The sequence below is a fragment of the Dipteris shenzhenensis genome, chromosome 8 (genome assembly GCF_047967505.1).
Source record: "Dipteris shenzhenensis isolate YYH24624 ecotype China chromosome 8, Dip_SZ_1.0, whole genome shotgun sequence".
Classification (NCBI taxonomy): domain Eukaryota; kingdom Viridiplantae; phylum Streptophyta; class Polypodiopsida; order Gleicheniales; family Dipteridaceae; genus Dipteris; species Dipteris shenzhenensis.
The window spans coordinates 37591233-37597232 of NC_141603.1; positions in this window are offsets into that span (position 1 = coordinate 37591233).

Consider the following 6000-nt stretch of genomic DNA (forward strand, 5'->3'; position numbering starts at 1 on the left):
AGGCTAGGCTGGAATCCATCGAAGCTATATGCTTGCTTGAGAAGCACTTTCCCTCTAGCATTATGACAACTCAAGTCCACTTGCTTGTGCACATATTTGATGAGGTGGCTATTGCACGTACTGTTCATAGTCGATGGATGTTTTTTCTCGAGCGGTTTATGAAAACTTTGAAGGGATTTGTAAGACAAAGAGCAAGACTAGAAGCAAGCATGGCAGAGGGATGGCTTGTGCAAGAGTCATTAGTATATATCACGGAGCTTCTTGCATTTACGGATCCCAATATGCCGCAAGCTTGGCATAACACTCGGGGGGGGTCACTCATATTATGTAACCCTATCACGTGAGTTCAATAGATGGATATTTTTAATTTCAAAAATTGATAGAATTTAAATTACATAAGGGATTATTGAAAATGATTTTAGCAAAAAATTACAAATCTGTATAGAAAAAGGGTACATTTTATTAATGAAAAATATATGGATAAGGGATTTTACAAATAAGCCTTGAACGCACATGATATAGATAGTTTATACATAGTGACCCCCCCGAGGCATAAAAAGGATGATGATCGCATCGTTGGCAAGGTTCCCCAAGGAAAGGGGATTGAAGGAAAGATGAGCAAAGAGCAAATGGAGAAATTCAATAAGTTTTGTATCCTCAATAGCCCTGAGATGCAGAACTGGATTGAGAGATATGAAGTGGCCAAAGCAAAAAGAATTATAAATGCAAGGACGAGATTCATAGTAATGTACAGGAGATCATAACCATATTCATGGGATCTAGCTCTTCTCCCCACTCACATGTCACTTGATTGGCTACAACTGGCTCTACGTAAAGCCGAACGCGATGGAGAGACAATAAACAAGTGAGAGTTATCATCTGGATGTATGATGCATGTAATTTTCTTACCTCTTAACGTAATTAAGTAATTATTTGTGGCAATATATGCTATCAAATAGATGCATCTTCATTGTTTTAATGATGCTCGTTTACAATACAAAAAGTACAATGCATTATGGTCATATGGATGACATTTTTGCGTGGAACGCATCAATTCAAAGAGAGTTACGTATGATTGTGGAGTCATGGCTAAATTCACACAAGATAGCTGAGCAAGTGCTTCGGATACCAATATTCTCTCCTCATAGTTGGATTATTGTGGAACCATACACGAAATCTATAAAGTTGATTTCATACAACTTAGTATTTTCATTCTTGATATAAAATGGTTTAGAACTATTTACAACGGTCCCCATGCGACAGTGAGAAAAGATAGTAGCGATTTCTTTGCAATAGACTCCACCAAACATTGGACCGATGAAAGTGATACTTTTGTTCTTCCCGAGCACTGTGAGTAGGTGCATACTAATGATTTAATTAATCAAAGCTTTCATTTTTAAAGATCCATTGATACATGTACTTAAGCATAATTTCATATATATAATTGACGACATTTGGCACCCATCTTCAATATAGATGGTTTTTCATCTGGATCGTTTTGATCCAAGATGGTGGTACATGATCCAAGTTGCACCATGAAGTAAGCAGATTTTTGAAGAGAGAGATGTGGATATGGAGATGCCACTACCAATGCCAGATCCAATTGATCCCAATGAATCTAGCGAAGAAGATGAAGATCACAATATGAGCCAAGAGGAAGATGCACATAATGACATCACAGGGGAGGAAGATGGAGATCACGATATTGAGGAAGAAGACAACAATCATCAAGAATCACCACACTCTATTGAAGGAGATGATCAATAATTTTAGGTGAACGTACGATGCTAGAGTATGATGATGATATAGGAGATCAACTCGGTATAGAGTTAGAGATAGACTTATTTGGCGTGTTAGACTTGGCTCAAGATGAAATAGTTGATGTAAATACTCTTCATTGATTTTTTTCATCTCAAACTTGGACATGAATATATGAGCTTCAAAGTCTTGATGTACATGCTCTCATACTTTTATTCTCTCAAAAGATCAAACATGTATGAAAATTTAAAAAAATTTGTCATTGGAAAAAACTAACTTTTAAGGCCTATATGAGGAAAAAAGCTCTCTATAAAACATCGCTATAAAAAAGTATCTCAATGTCGCTATATAGCGACAGTTATAATTTTGATAAACGTCGTTATATAGCGACTTTAGAAATCATCAGTATATAGAGATGTTTGCCTAAAGTCGCTATATAGCGATGCTTTACGAGACAGCTTTCCATACCGACAATTAGTGCCTTGCGCATGCTAAACGTCGGTACTTAAACGTTGCAATAGGATCCATGTGTAGTAGTGTCGCACCACTGCGTGGTCGCCCTACTGCACCCCTCCCTGCCCCGGACCTTGCACTCGACAAGTGCATCTGCTCGAATCCCTCCCTTAGGCCCTAGATGTTGTTTAGGTCCATTTGGTGTAACCTGAATCATTTTGTAAATCTCTGCCCTTTGAGGCCAATGAATAAAAGATATTTTTATGTTCTATTACTGTTCCCATGTTATTATACATGTTACGTGATGCTTTCCAAAGTTCAATGTGAATTTGAGTGGTCAAATGATGTTTTTTCACCACACGACAGAAGGCAAATGTATTTGGCATTACGCAGGGAGCCCAAAAATGGCAAAACCCCCTTTGGCGTGTATGGTTCCTATTTGAAGGCAAATGTTTTCAGCATTGCGTGGGGAGCCCAAAAATGGCAAAACCCACTATGGCATGTATGGGGCCTGTTTGAGGCATCACACGGGAAACCCAAAAATGGCAAAACCTGCTATGGTGTGTATGGGGCCTATTTGACTAGAGCATGTTTTGCCATTTTTGGGCTCCCCGTGCGATGCCAAACACATTTGCCTTCAAACGTGCGGTGATATTCTTACTGGATTGCTCAAAAATGACCATTATAGCACAAATATTTATCTGATCACATGCTTTTGAACAGAATAGTGAATGAAAATATTTGTGCTATAAATATTTATCTGACAACAACAAAAAATGACCATTATAGCACAAATATTTATCTGATCACATGTTTGAAAATATTAATGCCAACAACAATTAAAGTTACAAAATACAATGACAGTATAAAATCAATTTTGTAAAAGAACACAAAATGGGGCATTGTATAAAAAGTATAGCTGTATTCATATAAAATAAAATTTCTATACAATAAGGCTTCAGAGCCTCTCTCTTCTCTAAAACACTAAGAACATTGGGCTTTGAATTCCCAAATACACTGCTAGCTCTAAACCTAGCCGATAGAGAGTCATTGCTATTGTCGTTGCTGGCCAAGGACATGGCTACTGCCATCAATGCCATACCTTGAAAATTGGTTCCAAAGGCATTGAGGGCAGCCATGCGGTTCACCAAATGACATTGTCAGCATTGCGATATCTCTTGACAAGGCCTTGCACTTCAAGAGATCATCAGTGCCATGTGGAGAAAACTTTTTGTGGATAACCACAAAGCACCCTTTTGCTTGGCCAAGGTAATGTGCCAGTGAGTGATCTCGGCCGAAGCTACTGCGAACAAGGCATTGTTGATATGAGAATAGGTCCACCTCAAATGCCTCCTACAATAGTTCAACATTACATTAGAATTACATTAAAGCAAAAGTATACCAAGAGAGAAGAAATTCAAAGCTCATAGCTTCTAACCACTATGGAGTCATCATGCTCAATCCCTTCCTCTTTCTCAATGAGGATGGGACTAGAGGCCTCCTGCTATCTGGAGTGAGATATGGAGGCTTCTTCTGGAACATCAGGTAGGTTAGAGTAGATTGATGTCTTTGCATTTTTGAATTGGGTCAGTATTAAAGCAAGAACCTCTTCTATTGAATCATTTTCTCCCAAAAACCTAGGTTATTGCATAGTCGTGTCCACCTCATATCCACACAGGATACCAAGAGCTTCATCCTCCCGGAGACCAAACATAACCTCTATGTCATGGAGAAAGTAATATTGTTCTCCATCGACAAGAAGGGGAGCAAGAAACCATATCATTGTTGCAAGGTCAACAGAGGTGGTGCCCAAGGTGGATGGAATTTGAGAAGTAGAATGGGGTTCAGGAGGTCGCTGGAGCACTTCCAGGGCGAATGCAGCTTCCCATCCTTAGCTTCTTCATCTATGGACTCTTCATTGTAGATGTTGGGCTCATCTACAGAAATAAGAGGATCGGAAAGGGTAGGGGCAGGGTTAGGGCTTGAGGTCAAGGCCTCCTCTTCCATTTGTCCTCCTAGAGAAGAAAAATAAAGGTCATTTCCCAGGATAGGAACCTATTTCTTGTGTTTTCGATGACTCCACATGCTAGGAGGTCATTAGTGTCCACCTCCCTAAACCCTAAGGGTGTGAGCTGGGCTCGAAAGCGATCTAAATGCTTCAAAACCTGGGTTCTTGATTGAACAAGTACTTCAAATAATCAATTGGGACCTATCTTTTTGTAGACTCATTAAGTTGATATGTAAAACTCGTGATGTAGTCTTACATGTACTTGATGAGGTCTTCAAAATCATCTCGGGCTCCCAAGTAGGTGCCTAGGACATCTATGCTCTTATCAAAGATTGGAAATAACTCCTCCTCTATCAATTAATGGAGTATGGGAGATGAAATCGTGGAAGGCAGACCTAGCAGAATCCATGGTAGTTTGGTAGCTAGGAGAACTATGGCTATGATAGTGAAACTTTGAAACTAAAGTAACTTTATATCCTATATATACCCAAATGTTCTAAATATAAAAAATAAAAAGAATTATAAAATTTTTTGGAAAAACTTGACATTGACATGAAACAAAACCATTCAAAACATCAAAATTAATTGCACCACTATTAATTGGAAAATGTCAAAATCCACAATTGTTCACCCCATATTTTCTAAACAATCTTCAATATTGTAGGAGGGATAAAAGTGGCACTATGCACGTGCTTCTCTGCACGCTTGCCTACCTTTTCACCATTTAAGGTAAAGTGAAAGGACTCAGACATGCCATCCTCCATGACCAATAGGTGTTCCCGCATGTCCCTGAGAGTCCACTGTGATGTGGTAGTCACATTCTTAACATCTCCTAAATGAGAACCAATACATAAACTTACCCCTATATTATCATCATCGTTAGAGTCAAGGGGGAGCCAATTGTCACCTTTTTTCTTCCAGCACCTATATTGGAAAGAAAAATATAACATTTGGTGAGAGATGTGGTACTTGACAACCACATTGTCCTTACATACATGGCATTGAAATAGATCACCCTTTTGTTCACCTGACCTGCTTCCCCAATTCACCCCAAGCAATTCCACAAGGGCATTCTCATGTAGGCACTTGCATGACCACATGGTTTTTGTTCTATGCATCTGGATATTATGAAAACAAGAAGCAAAAGTGTGTGGAGGCATAAACCAAGACAACCTTACGAGCCAAATGTAAACTTCATGGCCATGCCCACATCCTTTGTAATATTTTCCTTGTATGATTGCATTGTTCTTGTGTCCACCATGCTGCAATCCATGTCTTCAAGTTCTGGTGTTGCAATGCATTGAAGATGGCCATAGCCTGATGCCATCCTTGGAGTAATGTACTTGGCATTATACCAATAGATATTTCTCTGTTTCAAAGCAGAGGACTTCTCTCTAGCATGCATTTGCCTTCCTAAATCCTCATGAATGGCAGTAAACTTACCTAAGAAGCACTCGACTAGTTCCCACTCCTCAAAGTATGAAGGAAATACATTTGCTATGCACAAGTGCTATTTCAAAATACAATTTCAAACTGACTCATTACAACTGGTTCTATTTCAAAATACAATTTCAAGCTGACTCATTACACTTCAAAATCTTACACAAAATGCAGACTTACAATGCGATGGTATTGTCAATTGATTACTTGACGGAGGAAGGCGAATGTCCTTCCCCATGCAGATGTGTTGCACCTTTGCAAGCAATCCTTTCTTCCCAAGCTTGAACTTCATGATGCAACCCTTCCGTTCATGCAAAAGATCACCTCTTTTGCTCTTGGGA